Raw genomic sequence first — 23,762 nt, forward strand, 5'->3', positions numbered from 1 at the left:
ATCATATAATATTGGTTGCTAGTGGTATCTACAAATAGCCCTCTAGTCAAACTAGGGCGTCTGGTACTTGCGGTGCAGTGGACAATTAGTCTGTCGTTACCCATTTGGTATTGATTAATAGGCTTAGTCATAAAGAGTAGTTACATAGTTGTAGGGCACTATATCGTTGGTGGATAATGAATGTTTTGTTGTTGAAATTGGTAAGGCTGGCGCCCACGAATTTAAAACTAAATTACTTCTTTATATAATAAATTAATTTTAGGTGGAACACTACAAAAATAATCCTCCGTTCCTCCTCTGCATGGATACCTAATAATCAGTCTAGAACGTATCTTTGTTACGTTTTACTGTCAATCAATTTTCACATCACGCAACTTCCATTTTTCAACAATATAATGTTATAATAATAGGCCTATAATAATTGCATGTGATAGATTAGTTACAGTGTTGAATTTGAATAAACCATTGGTAGGCTTAACTTTTCCGTCACATTTTTCAATTTCCTGAAAATCTAAAATGACCTTGCTGTTTTTAATAACACTAACAACATTATTCAATCAAAGAAACGCTCTACTACACATCAGAAATAGATATGTGATGTCGGTCAATCAGTCAGGGTACACTTCTGACGACGACTAAAACAACGAAGATCAGATAAATGTATTCGTGATTTTATTTTATCTCTAGCTTGTTACATTACCATGACAAATTATCGGACTTCCCCCTCCCCCTCTCGCAATGAACGACAATACAGATCTTCCTTATCTAGGCTTGTGTGTGTAAGACAACGTCATTCATGGGAAAGTGGCCGGATACGGGAAGTGGCCGTTTATAGTCCGGTGGCAGGAGGGGGGATATCACCACCCGAAAGGGGACAAATTGCCATCCAACTTTTCTAGACCAGAATTTTCCGTAGATTACGAATATGGAAGGTAATCGATCAGGATAGGAAGCGTTTTCGAGATATAAGGGGTCAAAGTTCAAAATTGACCAATATAAAAACATGCTATATCTCTGGAAATTCTGGACCTAGTGAGATAATTTTGGTGTCAAATTGTTCACAATGTATATGTTTATATTAGCTCTAACAGAACTTTCTTTGAAAAATTGACCGGAAACCCCATTTTTAGCATTTTTGACCTTTGACCTCTTTTTGCTATATCTAAGTAACGGCAGGTCGGAGAGAATTAAAAATAGGAGCAAATTGTTCCCAATATATACATTTATATTCAGTGAAAATGACCGGAAGTGTGGTTATTAACCTTTGACATAATTGAATTAATAAATATTTGTCGTAAGGAGCCAATTTTGGTATCAAATTGTTCACAATATATATGTTTATACTTGCCATAATGCAACATTTTTTTCAAAAAGTGACTGAAACACTATTTTTCTGTAATTTTAACCTTTGACCTGTTTTTCTCATCTAAATAACGACATGGCATAGAGATTTCTAACGGCAAATTGTTTATAATAGATATTTTTATTCAATCTAATAGATTATACTGCTTGAAAAATACAAGTGTGATTATTGCTTTGAAATCCTGTACATAAGAGCCTATCGTGCGGATTTAATGCAAAGAGGTGTGGAAGGGGAATACTACTACTATACAGTACAATGTCTTTCAGAAACATTTAAGCAATTTCAATCAGGTATCCATGTATCTCCAATAAACGGAATGTACGGTTCATAGAGAATTCAGAAGTTACCCTTGGTTCATTGTGGCAAATCTATATGGGTTCCTTTTAAAAGGATTGAGGGTGCACAGACATGCTTTTCCCATGGCTTAATATTGGAATCTACAGTTTTAGTTACCCGATATATTTCTAACACAGTAACTTATGTAGCCAAATGCATTGATCCGATACAGGGGTTAAATGTAGAACTGAACATACAGTAGAGAAACACAGAAGGGTCTAAATAGATGACCTGCTGTTGTTTCATTTTAGGCAAAATCCAAATCGGTTCCTTAAGGATCGAGAGTGCACAGGCAGCTTTATTCCATGTGCCTGTCTATATAAACCCACATTGTCACCCCTTATATTTCCATTATGGGGCTTAATGTCCATCCATGGAGGACCGGCCTTTGGGGGGTTAATTTTGGCATATCCATAAGTGTTCCTTAAGGATCGAGAGTGCACAGGCAGCTTTATTCCATGGGCCGCGCCTGTCTATGAACTCACAGTGTCACCCCTTATATTTCCATTATGGGGCTTAGTCCATCCATGGAGAACGACCGGCCCTTGGGTTAATTTGGGCAAATCCATAAAATGTTCTTGATCGAGGGTGCACAGGGATATTTATTATATCTCTATGAACCCACATTTTCACCCCACATACAGTATTTCCAATATAGGGTCTCTTGTAGACCCACATAAAGAACCCCGAAAGGTCCATGAAGAATCGGCCCTTGGGTTCATTTGGGCAAATCCATAAATGTTATTTAAAGATTGAGGGTGAACATTTTAGTTTTATTCCATAGTTCATCTATGAACTATTTACCCCATATTAATTTCTAATACAGGGCCTTATGTAGCACACCACATAGAGATCCCAAAAGGGTCCTTAGAGGGTTCATTCGGGCAAATCCATATGGGTTATTTTAGAATCTCTTGTTTACAGGAAACTCTTTCCTGTATGGGCCAAACTATCTGTGGCTATATAAAAATTGTGGTCTGTCTGTGTAGTGAGTTGTGGATTGAGTTTGGCCACCTGGATCTGCCTATGCCCTATCCTGTACGAATTGGTATTCTCTGGTTCCGTGATGAATAGTAGTTTATTTTCCAAAAACGAATATTGTAGCCCTAATAAATGCAACTGTATAGTGGCAAATCATTGAAGGTCAGCGTAACATTTTAACATCATAACATTTTAACCGTCATAATATTAATAATATTAATAATTTTATTATTTATTTTACAGTATTATATTAATACATTTAAAATAATGCGCACTAGAAAAAATATAAAAATACCATAACTTCACTGATCAAATAACGTGATTACGGTTATGAACATCGATCTCATAGTTTGAATAACTTTGCATTATTTAGTATATCACTTGTTCAAATGTTGACCTTTTGTCAACTTGTGTAATGATAAATGTGCTCTTTTGATTGTGTATGATTGATAGATGTCTTAACAGAATGATAAAACATAACATTTTGTCTTAAATGTTAGTTTTTATTTGGGTTTATATGCAAATTGTGTGATTGGTCAATATTGACATTTGACCTTTAATTGAAAAGTATTTGTTTTATAAGGCGACTGAATAGATACATATAACCATACAAATGTATTAAAAGACCAAATTAAACTTCAATAAATTGGTTATGATACATATGTATATAATACATTGTTATAATTGGTCAATTTTGAACTTTGACCCCTTATCTCTTCCTATTCGCTTCCTATCCTGATCAAAGTCTGATTTGATTAAATGCAGTATTATAATTATATTAATCAAAATTATAATGAAATAACATAACTTTACTAATCAAATAATGTGATTACTTTTAAAACCATCAATATCATAGTTTGGACAACTTTGCATTTATTTGTTAACTAATACGTGTATTAAAATGTTGACCTTTGACCTTATGTCAACTGATGAAATTGACCTTATGTCAACTGATAAAATGATGTATTCGCTCTTTTACATTGCGTATGATTGATTAACAGGATGAGAAAACATCCAATTTTTATTAAATATAAGTTTTTATTTGATTTTATAGGTACGTTCTATGATTGGTCAATATTGACATTTGACCCTTAATTACAAAGTTTTTTTTTTTCATAAGGTGATTGAATAGACACTTATAATCATAAAAATGTAATAAAAGACCAAATTGTGCTTCAATAAATTTGTTATAATACATATATACATAATATATTGTTGTAATTGGTCAATTTTGAACTTTGACCCTTATATCTCGAAAACGCTTCCTATCCTGATCGATTACCTTCCATATTCGTAATCTACGGAAAATTCTGGTCTAGAAAAGTTGGATGGCAATTTGTCCCCTTTCGGGTGGTGATTCCCCCCTCCTGCCACCGGACTATTACGGAAGGTGACCGCTTACGGGAGGTTCTGAGGGCCAACATCAAGTATTATGTCTATGCGCGCGATATTAACGTTCTTAACGCAATGGGCCTCCCTCTAACTTCTCCAGCTAATTGTATTTTATTGTTTATGATCAGGTGGTTTAGTATTATTTATGATTTTCAGACCAATTTTAAAAGCTTTTATGCATGAAAATGGTCGGTCAAATCTGTGCAGTTTTCACATCTTCTAATCATCTTCACAGAAATGTTTAAAACCGCGGCCTATCAATCCAATTGAAAAAAATCATTACAAAAGTCACAACCAATTTCTTTTCTATTTGCAGAGTCTGAACCTTGCCGTTTATTTGTTAAGGGAGGTGGCCGCTTACGGGAGGTGTACAGTTTACACCGTTTACACTCATCTCATTCCGGATCCGTGTGTAAATGAAACGTAACTCAACCCGGAGGCCGGGCCGGGCCAACGGTTTACAGTGAACGAACTTTTACAATGTATGGCGTGTATAAAGATGAGTTTAGGTTATAATTATCTCTTAAGCCGTTTCAGAGTTTTGCCAACTAAAGAGGGAGCTGCACTTCCACCTATGTAGTTGAAAGTGTTCGTTGAAGCGCTTGGCACAGCTTTCAAGGTCTCCTACTCGCGTATTAAGTTTAAATTTATTTTAACGAATTTCAATCAAAATCATTTCTTAATTTCGTTTCAGTTTGATAAAAATGATTCTTTGTTTCATTTTCTTTTTTTTCGCTAAACTAGATGCTCTAAGTTATAACCACCTATCTCGAAAATCGTGCACGACCCACCACTAGGCCTACTTACTATTTGATTTGAACTGTGTAAATTAATTTACACAGTTTTGATATCGAATAATTGTGTTAACTGCGATAATCTATAAAACTGATACCTTTGATCAATAATAGATACAATTGACTATATTTCAATTAAGATGATTATGTGATAAGTATGGTATAATAATAATATTTAAGCATTTAATGGATACTAAATAGAAATACATACGTACAAACACAGATTTGATATTATTTGAAGACGATTTCTAGTGAAATTGATCATTTAATCTTATTGCTTCAACTGAGTTTACTTTATTCTACACTTTGTATTTCTGTGTACATCAACTAAAATGAGGACCGGAATGATGGCGCTTGCTCTGTTTTTGTTGGTAATCAACAGCTCATTTGCTTTTTGGAATAACTTCATAGGTCCACAACGCTCGGATTTTGGTAAATTAATTTATAATTTGTTTATTATTTATTTGAATGTGTTTGTGTGATGGAATTATATCCAATAATCATATTTTTCTGACATGATTTGTAATTGATTCTATAATGTATTGGAGGCCGTAGTTTCGAGTTAAAACGGAGAATTAATTGATTTACAGGAAAAACAATCTTAACAAATTATTAAACTTTTCCAAGAAAACCTCTGAATCTGAAATAATAGAAAATACTCAGTAATGATAATAAAAGAAAAGTAATATCAGTATTATTTATTTATTTTATTTTATTATCTTTTTCTTTTTAACGTTCTATATTTTCTGATTGTTGTATTTTTTTGTCTTGGATTTTTAATTCTTGTTTTTAAGTTGTATGCAGGACCATATTGAAAAACAGAAAATTGTGATCTTTTCTTTTCTGAATTATGTTATCCTGCTTAAATATGTTTTAATAATAAAATATATAATAATAATAAAATAAATAAAAATATTGGAGAAGGTGGTATCTATCTCGAAATGTTGGAGGGTGGGGGTTGTCAGAAGGACCGTACCAGAGCAGTGTATAGGTAGTCTGTAATACGCCATTTGGTATTCCTTACAATGTTCTAGATCATATAACATTGGTTGCTGGTGGTATATCTAATGTAAACTACTTGAGGTACAGTAAGGGGGCCTCTAGTCGAACTTATATTTAGGGGGTTTATAAGGACCAAGGCAGTGTATATGTGGTCTGTAATAGGTCATTTGGTAAACCATACAATGTTCTAGATAACATGACATTGGTTGTTGGTGGTATCTACAATATCTAATGTAGACTACTTGAGGTAAGGGGTCTCTAGTCGAACTTTATTGGGGCGGGGCGACTGTCAGGATTAAGGCAGTGTAGTAGAGGTGGACTGTTTGCTGGTGGTATCTCAAATATCTAAGATAGCTAGTTGGGGGAAGGGGACTAGGTGTATAAGTGGTCTGTAATAGATCAGTTGGTATTCCTTACAATGTCCTAAATGATTTAATATTGGTTGCTGGCGGTATCTACAATCTAAGTTCTAAGATAGCTACAGTAGGCCTAGTTGGAGAAAAAGACTGGGGTGAGCGTCTCTAGTCAACTATAGCGGTGTCTGTCAGGACCAAGTGTATAAGTGGTCTATAATAGGTCATTCGGTATTCCTTACAATGTCCTAAATGATATAATATTGGTTGATGGTGGTATCTACAATTTAAGTTCTAAGATAGCTACAGTAGTTGGGGAAAGGGAATGGGGGTGAGCGTCTCTAGTCAACTTTAGCGGGGTCTGTAAAGGACCAAGTGTATAAGTGGTCTGTAATAGGTCATTTGGTATTCCTTACAATGTCCTAAATGATATAATATTGGTTGTTAGTGGTATCTACAAATAGCCCCAATGGGGGTCTCTAGTCAAAGTAGGGCGTCTGGTACTTGCGGTGCAGCGGACAATTAGTCTGTCGTTACCCATTTGGTATTGTATGAACTCTACTTGTTTATGTCATACAACTAGTTTGTTATGGATCAGAGGGATTATAATCATTGAATAATAGGCTTAGTCATAAAGAGTAGTTACATAGTTGTAGGGCACTATATCATTGTTGGATAATGAATGTTTTGTTGTTGAAATTGGTAAGGTTGGCGCCCACGAATTTAAAGACTGTCAAAACTAAATTATTTCTTTATAAAATAAATTAATTTTAAGTGGAACGCTACAAAAATAATCCTCCGCTCCTCCTCTGTGCATGGATACCTAATAATCAGTCTAGAACGTATCTTTGTTACGTTTTACTGTCAATCAATTTTCACATCACTCAACTTCCATTTTTCAACAATATAATATTATAATAATATAATAATTGCATGTGAGAGATTAGTTACAGTGTTGAATTTGAATAAACCATTAGTAGGCTTAACCTTTCCGTCACATTTTTCAATTTCCTGAAAATCCAAAATGACCTTGCTGTTAATAATAATAAACAACATTATTCAATCAAAGAAACGTGATAAGTGATGTCGGTCTCGGTCGATCAGTCAGGGTCAATACATTTCTGACGACAATCAGCTAAATGTATTCCTGATTTTATTTCATCTCTCTGACATATTACCGGACCTCCCCCTGCCCTTCCCCTCTCTGAATGAATGACAGTACATATCTTCCCTGTCTAGGCTTGTGTATGTAATACTACGTCATTCATGGGAAAAGTGGCCGCTTACGGGAGGTGACCGCTTACGGGAGGTTCTGAGGGCCAAAATTAAGTATTATGGTTATGCGCGATATTAAATTTCTTAACGCAATGGACAAATATAAATACCTTTAATCTTCTTTAATCTTTAATCTTCTCCCTCTAACTTCTCCAGCTAATTGTATTTTATTGTTTGTGATCAGGTGGTTTAGTATTTTTTATGATTTTCAGACAAATTTTAAAAGCTTTTATGCATGAAAATGGTCGGTCACAAATCTGTGTACTTTCCTCATCTTCTAAAAATCATCTTCACAGAAATGTTCAAAACCGCGGCCTATCAATACAAATTACAAAATCATTACAAGTCACAACCATGTTCTATTCTATTTGCAGAGTCTGAACCTTGTCGTTTATTAAAACTTTATTTATTAAACTCCGAAAACAAAACAACACCAAGCCTATTAAAAACGTCACATGTAGGCCTACTATTATCTACAGTATTTATTTACTTTCAAGTATTAAATATAATTAAATTATTCAATCAAACACCTAATAAATCAAGCAAAAAGATTTTGCACACAAGCTTCGAAAATAAAGCTAATACTATTAGGCACAATAAGTATCAAAATTGTATTTTTATAGCCAAACGCCAATATGAAATTTTCGGGTGGCCGCTTACCGGAGGTATAGTCCATGGGCCAGGTCCAGTTTTGTGCGAAAGCAGTATCAAATTGGTGGCAAATGCTACCATACATTTTTGGAAAGCTTAATATGTCTACTTTTCAGAAATCCATGATAGCAATGCCAATTGTACAGCTTAATAGTCAATTTTTAGGATTATATAACACCGCCTACGGAAAATATGCAACACAAAATTTTGGGGTAGAGGGTAACATTTTTGCTAATAACTTGGGATTGAGTGAACATATTTGCATTTTCTTTGTGTCAGTATGTAGTGTATAGACTGCTTAAGCATAATATATTTTTATAAGTAAATCCAACAATTATTGACGCCATTAGAGGTCAGAAGGTCATTGAACTTTAATAAAAAATGAATTTTTTTCTAATATTAACTTATAACTTTCAGTTTTTAACAAAAAAAATACAATAGATGTTATGCAAACTGATGTTTTCATGAACATATAGACCCAATAAACAAGAAAATTGAAGTTAAAGATTAACAAAATATGAATATACTGTGTATTATGAAGAAATTTGTTATTTTTAGTAATTTGTAATCGTTTACAATTATGGGGTAGGGGGTAACATTTTTGCGAATAATTTACAATTTAGTTAACAGATTTGCATTCATCTTGCTATCAGTATGTAGTGTATAGATTGCCTAATTGCAATATACTTTTTAAAAATAAAGCCCGCATTTATTGATAACTGTAGAGGTCAAAAGGTCACTGACCTTTAATCAAAAATGCAATTTCTTCTAAAATAGCCTATGAATTTCAATTTTAAACACAAAAATACAAGAAATCTTATGCAAACTAATGTTTTCTTAAACCTATAGACACAATAAATAAGAAAATTGAAGTTAACATTTTTTCAAAAATGAATATGCTGTTCATTATAAAGAAACTTCGTCATTAGTAATTTGTGACAATTATGGGGTAGGGGGTAACATTTTTGCAAATAACTTAAGATTTAGTTAACAGATTTACATTTTCTTGTTATCATTATGTAGTGTATGGATTTCTTTATTGTAATATGCTTTTAAAAAATGAATCCAACATCTATTGATGCCTTTTAGAGGTCAAAGGTCAATGACCTTTAATCAAAAATGCAATTTCTTCTAAATTAACTTATAAATTTCAATTTTAAACACAAAAATATATAGAGATCTTATGTTAATGTTTTCCCAAACCTATAGACACAATGAACAAGAAAATTGAAGCTAAGCAAACAAATATTGTGTGAATTCATGAGGACATTCTGTCTGTTAATAGTAATTTCTTATTAACAATTATAGGGTAAGGGGTTACATTTTTCCTAATAACTTTGTATTTAGTGATCACATTTGCATTTTTTTTGGTATTAATATGTACTGTGTAGGTTGCTTAATTGTTATATTCATTTTGGTCATTAAACATTTAAAAAAATGCAATTTCGTCCAAATTTACATTAATAAAGTTTCAATATTTAACGCAAAAATACAACAAATCTAATACAAACTTTTTTTTAAACCTATAAAGACAATGGACAAGAAATTGAAGTTAAAGATTAAAAACAAATAAACATGTGTACAGTAATAATATTAAGAATTGTGACCGTATTAGTAATTTGTAATTATTCAAAATTATGGGGTAAGGGGTAACATTTTTGCTAATAACTTTGAATTTAGTGAACAGATTTTGCATTTCTTGGTACCAATAAGTAGTATATCAACTGTTTTTTTGCTATATATTAAAACATTATCAAATTGTTATTACCAATAGATTTATGTGGTTTTTATTTTATTAAAAATATAGAAAAATATTCACCGTTTAGTATTGTTATAGGTTACGAAATAACATGACTTTTTGGAGGGTATACATTATTTGATTTATTATTAATTAAAAATATCGTTGATGTTTCATTGTTATTACATATTGATAATAATAAACATATCCAGCTTCTGTGTTGTAAATTGTTTTTTATAATTTACATATTCCAAACATTCAATTGTCTACAGTAATCATAGAAATGACAATTGTTTAGATTACCAATTATATCTGTAATTGATCTGTATTTGTAAAATGATAAGATATTCTAAGGTTATAAATGTTCATCTGGTCTGCAAATGCAAATTAGGTAGTTTTCTTCTTTTTTTTTTAAACAAAACTGTTATGGTATTTTCCTTCATCTTGATTTAAAGAAAACAGTTAGTTTATTCAAACTCATTAATATGTCAATTTTTTAGATTTTCATATTAGCTGCAGTTCAGCAATTCACACTTACTAGGAAATTTACACTACAGCCTCAGAGACCGGTGGAGCTTCCACATACGTTTGAAAGAACTGGGTATCTCTCTGTTTTCATATCTCAGTTTGAATTATATTGGAGGATAACTCTGACGCAACCACCTAAAGTTAGGTGAGAAGATCCAGTCAATGCAATTTACACAGGAAGGAAAAATCATATCTGGTATCATAATGCAGCTAGTAATCAGCGCAAAGTTGTGTCTTGATCTAACCGGGTACCCATTTATACACCTGGTTGGAGAGAGGAAAACGTAAGTAAAGTATCTTACCTACGGATACAAGCAATGTGGCGGGAGTTGGATTCGAACCTCGGTCTTACGATCAGTAATGAACACTAATCACACAATTTCTGGAATTTAACTATATCAATCCTTGGAAAAAACCGTCCGGACACATCACAAACAATAAAACTAACTAAGTCTCTGATTGTGTTATTTTATATCAATTTCGATTTGATAATCTGTAAAACGAATTTCCTAATAATCAATAATAGAAAAGACAATTATTATGACAAAGATGGTATAATAATAAAACATACATTTACATTATGAAGATTCGCACATCACGTGGCATTTCCGTTCGTTTGAATTATAGATTATTTTTGACGATGAGAGAGTACAGTTTTTCTTAGTAAAATCCAGCATTTCCAGCGTATTGCTTCAACTAAGAAGTTTACTTTATTCTATACTTTGTATTTCTGTGTACATCGACTAAAATGAGAAACAGAATGATTGCATTTTCTCTGTTTTTGCTGATAATCAACGGTTTGTTTGTTTGTTTGTTCGTTTTTATTTCTTGCTCATATAAAAATAACAATTGTACAAAAATATACATCAAAAGTCAAATTTAGAACAAAGAAAAGAAACAAGCAAAGACAGTCCAAAGACAAAAAAAAAACGAGCAAAGGATAACCCTCTAAACCCGGAGGTTTGTATCCTGAGGGGTCCCGAAAGAAAAAGACAAAGGCAAAAAGAACAATCAGACAGGCTGGAAGCGAAAAAAGTCAAAAGTTAGTCAATTCGCTCTTTGAGGAATTTGGATTTGGAATTTTCTTTTATTTTATGTTTTAACACCATAACAACATAATTTATGAATAGTATTGAAAAACGGTCAATATTCTTTTCTATTTTCACATTAGATGTTCTGCAGTAATGCTATAGATTCCTAACATAATCACGACACGTAGGCCTAACTAATATTTATATGTATTACCTATACTTTATATTGTTGTTATTATTATATTTTTTATTTATTTATTTCAAAAAGAAGCAAAAGCTGAAAGCATTGTATTCACATGATATAAAATTATAAAAATCTAAATTAAAAAAATTTATATTCTTGACTTTTTACATTAAGGGTTCTGAGGCAGTAAAACTGTACAGTAAAACTGTACAGTACATTGTTGCAGTACGTTCTCAGTACTTTTAAACATAACGTAAATTATTTAGTATTCTATCTATATTAGTATTTCTATATTTTATATTGTTTTTATGTGTGAACAAAATAAATGGCATTTCAGCGTAAAAAAACTGGCGATTTCAAAACGTACCGCAGGACTATAAATACAAAAAAAAAACCTAATTTGTGTTTTGTATATAACATTAGAGTTGAGAGATGGGGAAGAGGATGGGAAGAACAATTTTTAAATATATTCTTTATCCACTCAGTAACGAAATATTGTTTTAAATGTTTTATAGGTCTATCAATAATATACCACTAAATACATTAAAACATTTACGATTTAATACTTTTTTAAAACTGTCCCTGTTATAGTCGATTGAAATAGTAAAGTACATGTAACGAAACACCACTATGACGTTTATATTTTTTATAATTATTAATTAATACAAACGTTGAGAAGCAACTGTCAGTAATAAAGTTTTTATTTGTATATTATCTGTTTATATATCCAGCAGTAGAGCCTACCCACAGTCACAGTAATAAATGTTATTTGTATATGTGTTTATATATCTAACAGTAACCACATTCACAGTAAGAAAGTTTCGATTCAAATGGCGACCAAAAATGGTTAATACGTATTTAGGCTACAATATTGTCAAAGTGTTGCAATACTATATCTCAGTTTTAAGTTTATTCTCCAAGGGCCCATAAATTTACCTACTTGTGTTACACCAAGGGCTCATAAATTTACCTACAAACTGGGAGTCTGAGAGATTGGAATGTTCCATTCATCGCAAATCAATACATTTGTATAAACGTATATTAAATCTATCAAAATAGCATTTTTTAAAGAAAATCGGCCTGTCCTCAACATTATGATGCTGTACTCGAGCTGTTCAATCGGTTTTCAGCCATTCAAAACAATTATCGTAGGAGGAGATAGGAAAATGCAAATCATCCTTGTATTATTGTATGCGGGTATTTTTCAAGATGGACATGCATTAGACAGTGTATACCATAACTAATTATCGAACTCAATTTAATTAGTAAACAGGGTTGCATCAGGTGGTTAAAATCAGTAGCGAAAGTACGAACCAACTTTATATACCATCGAGTAAACATTCTAGAAATAACGCGCGATTTACCGAATTTTGCCCTTACGTAAATTTATATATAGATTCCTCGTACGACAAACACACTGGTCAACAGTCCATGCTAATAGTTAAATTGTAACTGATTGAATTGAGGGTGTTGGTGCTGATGGTGTTGGTGATGCTGATGGTGTTGGTGATGGTGGAACAATCTTCCTGATCCTATTAAAAATACATCCTCTATCATACTTTTCAAAACAACCTAAAAAAAACCCCATTATTTTTCTTTGTAAATTCTTTCTGGTTTTATTTCTCAGCGCTTTGGGACAATTATTATGACAAAGATGGTATAATAATAAATAATATATTTACTTTATGAAGAAACGCACTTAAACATCACGTGACATTATTCCGTTCGTTTAAATTATACATTATTATTAAGATCCAAAGGCAAATTACTGAAAAAAATGACAATGCTGTGGGTATCAGTGGCTGGATCTCAATGGAGATACAAAAAAAAAGCGAAAAGCTAAATCAAAACGATAAAGTAAACAGCCAGCCCTTCATCAGTGCAAGTGAGGGCATTTGGATAAAGTGGGTGGACAGGAATAAAAGAAATATAACAATAGAAACAGCGTGTTGAATAGTGGGTGGAGACTGAATAAGAGTATAAAACAAACAAGGTAGCTTGGTAGAGATATTACTTGTTACAACAAGTAAAACCCACCATTTTCAGCGTATTGCTTCAACTGAGAAGTTTACTTTATTCTACACTTTGTATTTCTGCGCACATCGACTAAAATGAGGACCAGAATGATTGCATTTGCTCTGTTTTTGCTGATGATCAACGGTTGTTATGCTGGAATTTTCAACAACGTCAATAATAATGGTAAATATATTTAAATTTACTTTTGTTCTTTGAATGGTTAGACAATGTCTGATGATAAAATGTTTAGGTACCCCTATTTAATCAGTAAATCTAATCCAATACACACATGCGTCTGGAACGACCCGATGAGATTAGTTGTTTTCGTATTGCGTTAGTTTCACATTGGTTGTAAAAGTTTATATTAGTATTCTATTTATATATATTCTTAAAAGAAGGTAAAGGTAATATTTTATAGTAGATTATTTTGTTTTCTATGGTTGGGAAGAAGTTAATTTCAGTGCGATTAAATAGCTTTCGACCATCGGATCCGAAATCGTGCACCGTTTCAAATCCATGCGTACGGAATCTGAAATCAGTTCAACACTAAACCAATGTTGTTGTTTTTTTCTGGTCCCCGAACCGGAATCCGAGTTCGTTGTGAACGATACATCCTTCCGGCACCGGGGTAAAATTAATTAATTAATTTAATCAAATGGAATTCTTGTATAGTAGATATATTTTTTTTTTTTAGATGTTGAAATGAAAGATGTCTGTTATTCTGTTTCGGAAATACAGGCTTCAAGAACACTGATGGGATGTTTATTGAATTACGAGGACGAGAAGGAAAGTGAAATAGAGAAGCAAAAAAAGGAAACAGAGAAGGAAATGGAGAAGAAGCAATGCCATTCTGGTAAGATTTCTAATGTTTTTCGCTGACGTTTAAAAATTAAGTTAATTGATTGTATGATTGAACATCGGTTAATTCCTGTAATAACTTTTTAATATATTTGTAAGAAAAACAATAATGATGATATTTATAAATATTGTTTCTATTTGACTGAATGCGTTGATTTGGAGTGATATATTTATTATATATATCATAATGTTATTAAAATAGCTTTAAAGGCGTTGATTTTTCGGTTGATGAAGTTTTATTTTATTTAGAATGTTCATTGAATCGTTTTTTTCTTTTTATTTTCAGGCGCACCATGTCGTCCTCCTTCCTAATGTTTTGTCGCCATAACAACATTTATTATCAATTATGAATATATTGAAATACGGTAATCATATCGTGAATTAATAATATTAATACGGTACTTTCTATATTTATAATGTTGTTGTTATATTTGTGGACGAAATAAATGTTAATCTATTACTGTGAATGCATTTATTGTCAATGTTTTGTTCTAAACACATTCGTCAACATCTGGAGGTTACTGCTAATACTTAAATTGTAACTACTGTTACTAGTGGTGTTGATGTTGGGGTGTTGGTGTTGGGTGGTATTGGTGGTGGTGTTGGTTACCCATGGCAGTCTATGCTAATACTTAAATTGTAACTACTGTATTGGTGGTGTGATTGTGTAACGAATGTAATTATACATATTCTAGCGGGTTTCCGCTTACCGTAACCGCTCGTCTGTGTAAATTGGCCTTAAAGAGTTGAAAACATTGAGTTTTAGAAAAGATTGCCTAGAGGGCGATATGCATCTTTAATTTCACAAATGTATTTTAGATTTTGTCTAGAGGGCGACAACTACCTCTTGATCAGTGGAGAATAGCGGCTCGGATAAAGTGAGCTACTATAGAACAAGGCCATATAGATGGCTGCAGTCCCGTGCTCATTAGTGTTTACCGACCAACCTACCAACTGACCGAAATTACTGAACATGTTGAAAAACATTTATATTTTTTTAATTTCCACGTGCGTAGCCTGTCACTTTTGACGTGCTCGTATAACGTAATTTCGAGTTGAAAAGTAAGTCAAGAAAACAGAAATCGGGCAAAAAGAGTGCGCAATAACATTTAACGCGCAGTGCGCGCGCAAAAATCTGCGCACTCATGGCAATTTTGTAAACGCTTAAAATTGCCTGAAACGTACTCTTATTTCATCGAAAATAAATTTTGAAAATTTTAAGCGCGCGTACGCATGCGTTACATGCGCTACGCACGTAATTGTATTGCCATATGATGATTTATGCCCTGAAATTTATGAGTACCAAATTTTATTTAATTGTGATTCATGGTTGTGAAGATATGATTACAAACGTGATTTCGTTAAATCGTGCGTACACCGCGTAATTTTTTATTGCGCACCGTGAAAACATAACCACATCGATTCCTGGCCATAAGGAATATACTGTGAAAAATTGACTTAGCTAGATTAAACTGATATCAAGATAAGGTCAGAAAGCGATAAAACGCATAGTGATACCGGACAGACAGACCGACAGACAGACGTGACAGACCGACATAGTGAACTATAGAGTCGCGTCCACGCGACTAAAAATAATAAAAGCTATGCACAATTGCGTTCAATCAGTTGTTTCAATGATTTCGTCGCTCAACAAAAAAACAAACAACCAGAATATCCATCCATTTTTGTTTTCTAAATAAAAGGTTCGGTTTTGTGTGTGCATGGTCATCACGGAGAGGTGAATCTTTATCAGACATCTGTAAATTCTAATTGTGTACGGCTTATACCTTAACTCTCTCCTCATGGCTGTCATCTAAAACTGAATTGAAAATGCCAATTCTGCAACCTCACACTAATTCATATCACCAAAATCTTTCTTAATACATAAATACATGAATCGGTACGGATTAGGTCCTTGGGTCAACAACATTCACATTGTTCGCACTTATGCCTAATTAAAAAAAATACCCGCTATAGTAGGCGAGTGCCCATTGCTACTTCTTTATATCACTTTTATCCTGTAGGCCTACCGAAAGTACATTAGTTCAAGGTAATAGGTGTATAGATGGGGGCCTCAATAAATAACTGTAGCTACTTTTTTATATCACTTATATCCTGTAGGCCTACTATTTACAGTTACATATCGATCAACGTTATACGCATAAAATGCTACATTAAAACAAAAACAAGAGGATAGAGTAACACAATTAAAAAGCAGACTACAATGGTATGAATACATAATTCAATCAAACAAACAATAAAGGAAACTAAAAAGAAAGTAAAACGAAAAACAGGAAGACCAAAAAACTAACTGGATGAAACAAATAAAGAATGGGATATTAACACAATAACAAACCATTCTTCCCAAAAAAAAAATGGAAACAAATTGTGGAAAGCGTTATACAAAATACAGGAAACGCTAATAAATGCTCAATAACGCATTTCACAGCTATAATAGGCCTAATGTCATCATACATATTTCGCTTTATTCCTTCACGTTTTGCTAGTTTGATTTGAAAAGTATGCAATATATTACAATCATTGACCTTTTCGAATAATACATAAACTAGTGTACATTTTAAGTTAAGTTAACCTAAACCTTATTTATATATTTACATTTTTCACCAAATGTAGTCCTCAAGGTCAAACAATAAGCACAATCGATGTAATATCAATAAAACAGTTCAATATGTTATCAATGTTTCTATTAGTTTTACACTGTGTCATAATTTCTTGTATAAGTTTTTAGCATGGTTTTACAAAGGTTTACGAGGACGCTTGCTACATTTGTGTGAGTCAGCTTAAACGAGCATTTCTAAAGATCGGCAAAAGGACACATATAAATACCCAAAGATCTAAATGATTCATAATTGAAGGCGGCAACATTATGAGTCTTTGCACACACAAATATCGTCATGTTAAACGTAAATTTAAAGTATCATTTACGCATATAGGCTATCAAAGAGGCAGTCGAAACCATTTTACTCCAGGTCAAAAGTGATTTTGACATGTCTCGGTACAATCGTTAGCAAGTAAGGTGTCGAAACTATTAAATATTTATTTTTTTTCGGTTAAACTTCTCTCGTTTTAAGTACACATTTTTACTAGAACCAGTAAATTTTTTGGTCGGTTTTGAATTTGAAGTGATGGTAATTTTACATTAGGCCTACACAGAATGCTGTACAGTTTGAGGTTCCAATAAAGTCGTTAGGCCATTTGAATCAGGATGGAGCTACCTTTTGTAGCCTAATCTCTTTATTGGTAGAATGCTCTTAATGAACGATTATAGTACTTAAAACGCGCCTTAAATACTGCATAATATTTTTAGGATGGGATGGTCCTTATTTACTGTATCCGAGTGATTGTACTGCAGTTTTAAATTTTTTTTTCAAATATATCTTTCGTTCCACCTTCCCAAGATGCTCACCTCCCACCCCATGCCCGAAGCGTCCTATTAGAACCAAATATATCTTTTTTTAAATTTTCTTTCGCATAATTTATATTTCAAAGACACTTTATTATCAATACAAAAAAAGATACTATATCCATGTATGATGTTGAAACGGCGCCCCCATATTTTTGGTGAAATTGTATTGAATCTAGGGAAAAAAATGTTCGTTGCTTTGTTTATTATCTTCGCCTGTCAACGATATTTTAAATTGTTTTTGATGCAGGATTTCCAAATAATGAGGCTTCCCAGGCCCAAACAGCATTAAATTCTGAACTAATGTTCTATTAGACCGGCTGCCCAGAGACATTTGGTTAGGTGAACTAGGTAGCAATATCTAACTATATGATGATGTAGAGGGTTACCTAAAGTCAATAAAAATGGGTGTCTGTCGGGTCCCCTCCGCTGCGTATGAACGTGGGGTGCTCCGAAAGGTGCTAAAAATCGGTACAAGTTAGATGAGAGAGATACCACCTAATTTCACCACCGAGGGAAGCCCATTGACACCCTCATACCAAATTCACAAACAACAGAAATTGTATCCACTGCAATAAGCCCGCCACACCCCCTACACGGAGGGCCTAAACAATGGGGATAGCATAGATGAGTGAGATACCACTCACAATTAATGCTAAATTAACAAGTTGAGTTCATTGTCCTCTGTACCGCAAGTACTAGACGCCCTAAAGTCATCAGCAACCAATATTATATGATCTAGCACATTGTAAGGAATACAGAATGGTCTATTACAGACCCCCTATGTATTGCCTTAGTCCTGGAATACCCCGCTAAATTCGACTAGATGCTATAGGCATTCAGACAACCGTTTTGAATTAAAATGAACCTATTTCCCTTTATAATTGTTTTTATCTATTTTTTTTATTCATTTAATGAGTCTAATTTGCAAATAGGTTAATGCACTGATATACTTAATCTTTATTCAATTAAACTTTTTGTTTTGAATTTTTCTGGAATAATGGTATTTATATTCTGGTACCTGCAAAGGATAGCCAAATGTATACCTTATATTCAAATGGGGAGGATACAACTAAAGTAGTATACATTTTATATTCCTTACAATGTGTTATAGATCATTATATCTGCAATATAACATATTGGAGAAGTGGGTATCTATCTCGAAATGTTGGAGGGTGGGGGGATGTCGGAAGGACCAGAGCAGTGTATAGGTAGTCTGTAATACGCCATTTGGTATTCCTTACAATGTGCTATAGATCTTTTTTCTGCAATAAAATATTGGAGAAGGGGGTATCTATCTCGAAATGTTGGAGGGTGGGGGGATGTCGGAAGGACCGTACCAGAGCAGTGTATAGATAGTCTGTAATACGCCATTTGGTATTCCTTACAATGTTCTAGATCATATAACATTGGTTGCTGGTGGTATATCTAATGTAAACTACTTGAGGTACATTAAGGGGCCCTCTAGTCGAACTTTTATTTAGGGGGTCTGTCAGGACCAAGGCTGTGTATATGTGGTCTGCAATAAGTAATTTGGTAAACCATACAATGTTCTAGACAACATGACATTGGTTTTTGGTGGTATCTACAATATATCTAATGTAGACTACTTGAGGTAAGGGGTCTCTAGTCGAACTTTATTGGGGGCGGGGCGGCTGTAAGGATTAAGGCAGTGTAGTAGAGGTGGACTGTAAATCCAGTAGGTCTTTCTTACAATGTGCTAGGCCATATAGCATTGGTTGCTGGTGGAATCTGCAATTATTTATGTAGGCTATATTGGGGTAATGGTGTTCTCTCCTTTATCTTTAGCAAAATCTGTCAGGACCAAGGCAGTGCATAGGTGGTCTGTAATAAGGCATTTGGTATCCTTACAATGTGCGAGATAATATGATAGTGTTTTCTGGTGGTATCTCAAATAGCTAGTTGGGGGAAGGGGACTGGGTGTATAAGTGGTCTATAATAGATCATTTGGTATTTCTTACAGTGTCCTAAATGGTATAATACTGGTTGCTGGCGGTATCTACAATCTAAGCTCTAAGATAGCTACAGTAGGCCTAGTTGGGGAAAAAGACTGGGGTGAGCGTCTCTAGTCAACTATAGCGGGGTCTGTCAGGACCAAGTGTATAAGTGGTTTATAATAGGTCATTTGGTATTCCTTACAATGTCCTAAATCATATAATATTGGTTGCTAGTGGTATCTACAAATAGGGGGTCTCTAGTCAAACTAGGGCGTCTGGTACTTGCGGTGCAGTGGACAATTAGTCTGTCGTTACCCATTTGGTATTGTATGAACTCCACTTGTTTATGTCATACAACTAGTTTGTTATGGATCAGAGGGATTATAATCATTGATTAATAGGCTTAGTCATAAAGAGTAGTTACATAGTTGTAGGGCACTATATCATTGGTGGATAATGAATGTTTTGTTGTTGAAATTGGTAAGGCTGGCGCCCACGAATTTAAAACTAAATTACTTCTTTATATAATAAATTAATTTTAGGTGGAACGCTACAAAAATAATCCTCCGTTCCTCCTCTGCATGGATACCTAATAATCAGTCTAGAACGTATCTTTGTTACGTTTTACTGTCAATCAATTTTCACATCACGCAACTTCCATTTTTCAACAATATAATATTATAATAATATAATAATTGCATAGTGAGGGATTAGTTACAGTGTTGAATTTGAATAAACCATTGGTAGGCTTAACTTTTCCGTCACATTTTTCAATTTCCTAAAAATCTAAAATGACCTTGCTGTTATTAATAACACTAACAACATTATTCAATCAAAGAAACGCTCTACTACACATCAGAAATAGATATGTGATGTCGGTCATTCAGTCAGGGTACACTTCTGACGACGACTAAAACAACGAAGATCAGATAAATGTATTCGTGATTTTATTTTATCTCTAGCTTGTTACATTATCATGACATATTATCGAACTTCCCCCTCCCCCTCTCGCAATGAACGACAATACAGATCTTCCTTATCTAGGCTTGTGTGTGTAAGACAACGTCATTCATGGGAAAAGTGGCCGCTTACGGGAAGTGGCCGTTTACGGGAGGTGACCGCTTACGGGAGGTTCTGAGGGCCAACATCAAGTATTATGTCCATGCGCGATATCAACGTTCTTAACGCAATGGGCCTCCCTCTAACTTCTCCAGCTAATTGTATTTTATTGTTTATGATCAGGTGGTTTAGTATTATTTATGATTTTCAGACCAATTTTAAAAGCTTTTATGCATGAAAATGGTCGGTCAAATCTGTGTAGTTTTCACATCTTCTAATCATCTTCACAGAAATGTTTAAAACCGCGGCCTATCAATCCAATTGAAAAAAATCATTACAAAAGTCACAACCAATTTCTTTTCTATTTGCAGAGTCTGAACCTTGCCGTTTATTTGTTAAGGGAGGTGGCCGCTTACGGGAGGTGTACAGTTTACACCGTTTACACTCATCTCATTCCGGATCCGTGTGTAAATGAAACGTAACTCAACCCGGAGGCCGGGCCGGGCCAACGGTTTACAGTGAACGAACTTTTACAATGTATGGCGTGTATAAAGATGAGTTTAGGTTATAATTATCTCTTAAGCCGTTTCAGAGTTTTGCCAACTAAAGAAGGAGCTGCACTTCCACCTATGTAGTTGAAAGTGTTCGTTGAAGCGCTTGGCACAGCTTTCAAGGTCTCCTACTCGCGTATTAAGTTTAAATTTGTTTTAAGGAATTTCAATCAAAATCATTTCTTAATTTCTTTTCAGTTTGATAAAAATGATTCTTTGTTTCATTTTCTTTTTTTAACTAAACTAGATGCTCTAAGTTATAACCACCATCTCCAAAATAGTGCACGACCCACCACCACTTACTATTTGATTTGAACTTTGTAAATTAATTTACACAGTTTTGATATCGAATAATTGTGTTAACTGCGATAATCTATAAAACGGACACCTTTGATAAATAATAGATACAATTGACTATATTTCAATTAAGATGATTATGTGATAAGTATGATATAATATTAAGATTTAAGCATTTAATGAATACTAAATAGAAATACATACGTACAAACACATGACATTCGTTAGAATAATACAGATTTGATATTATTTGAAGACGATTTCTAGTGAAATTGATCATTTAATCTTATTGCTTCAACTGAGAAGTTTACTTTATTCTACACTTTGTATTTCTGTGTACATCAACTAAAATGAGGACCAGAATGATTGCGATTGCTCTGTTTTTGTTGGTAATCAACAGCTCATTTGCTTTTTGGAATAACTTTCTAGGCCCACAACGCTCGGATTTTAGTAAATTAATTTCTATTTTTTTAATTATTTATTTGAATGTGTTTGTGTGATGGAAATTATATCCAATAATTTGTCATATTTTGCTGACACAATTTGTAATTGATTCTATAATGTATTGGAGGTCGTAGTTTCGAGTTCAAACGGAGAATTAATTGCTAACAATTTACAGGAAAAACAATCTTACCAAATTATTAAACTTTTCCAAGAAAACCTCTGAATCTGAAATAATAGAAAATACCCAGTAATGATAATAAAAGAAAAGTAATATCAGTATCATAAGTATAATTCATTATTATTGCATTTTTAAATGTTGAAAGAAATGATATTTGTTATCATGATTGGGAGATACGTGCTTCAGAAACGTTTAAAAAATGTTTACTGGATTACAAAGACGAGAAAAGAAATAACGAAAAAAGATAAGGGGATTGATTGAGTTATTTATAGAGCTTTTGCTTCTGCTTATTATTATTCTTATATTTTGCTATTTTCAGACACAACTCCATGTCGTCGACAAAGTTAGATTTCTACTAAAGTTCACCCATTAAATGTATTCAAGTTACTGGTGGAATTACTATGTAACTCATGGTAAACGATGACACACGTAAATCGCCGAATGTGTGATATTGTACCTAGCACGTCGTGTTTATGTTTTTGTAGTTTTAGTCCAAATCCATTGTTATATCCTTGCTAATTGGTTGGTTTTGTATCACGTGGCAGTAGTAATAATAACGACCAGTCCTGAAACGCGATCAGATGAATAAAATAAGCAAAAACCTAAATAAAAACGATAATATAAAACAGCCGTGGCAATTTGCAATAATCAGTGCAATGTTTACGTAGTTACGAAGAAAAACAAATAGACAAAAAAAAATGTGTTTGTAAGATAAGATCTAATATTTTTTTTTCTAATCTGTAAACTCTTTTAATATATCTAATAACTTCAATTTGAATATAACGTATTTCTTTTAAAAATGGTTAGTTATAGTTATATAGTTGATTGGATTTAGGCCTAATGCATTAATGATATTTTTACATAAACCGATTGAATCATGTATGATCTATATAGAAAAAATATTTAGTTTTGTGAAAAAAAATAGATCGATATCTAGCTTTGATGAAGCAATATTTAATTTTGAATTGCATTTTTGAATTTGAATTGTTATAAATATTTAGGCGTTCTACTCCACGTGTTAAGTGTGGATATAAATATCGCCAATAAACTTGAAAAAAAAGTTTTTTTGAGAAAAAGTTCTTCAAAAGCACGTTTCATGATAAAGTTTCCAGTCATTTACGCGGGAGACCAGGACCTGGGATAAAATGTATCTTTAGTACGTCAGTGCGCCCTTATTAGTACGTGTCGTCCAAAGAATAACAAGGAATATGTAGGAATTAAGCGACATACGATAAGAAAAAATACAATCATGTTTTTCCCTGCCGCTACCAATCTTTTTACGAAAGATAAATCACCCCCTTTGCATGCATTCAAAACTTTTGTTATGTACTTGTAAACGTTTATGTGCG

At 33.2% G+C, this 23,762-nt stretch overlaps 1 long non-coding RNA gene across 1 annotated transcript; it reads left to right on the forward strand.

Annotated features, from left to right (window-relative positions):
- The first annotated feature begins 13,595 nt into the window (after nucleotides 1-13,595).
- LOC144837073 (uncharacterized) lies at nucleotides 13,596-14,969 on the forward strand. The gene is made up of 3 exons (XR_013611437.1): nucleotides 13,596-13,827; nucleotides 14,339-14,497; nucleotides 14,789-14,969. It is a non-coding gene; the product is annotated as an uncharacterized LOC144837073 (long non-coding RNA).
- Nucleotides 14,970-23,762: the final 8,793 nt, after the last annotated feature.

The sequence above is a fragment of the Antedon bifida genome, chromosome 3 (genome assembly GCF_963402885.1).
Source record: "Antedon bifida chromosome 3, ecAntBifi1.1, whole genome shotgun sequence".
In the NCBI taxonomy this organism is placed as follows: Eukaryota; Metazoa; Echinodermata; class Crinoidea; order Comatulida; family Antedonidae; genus Antedon; species Antedon bifida.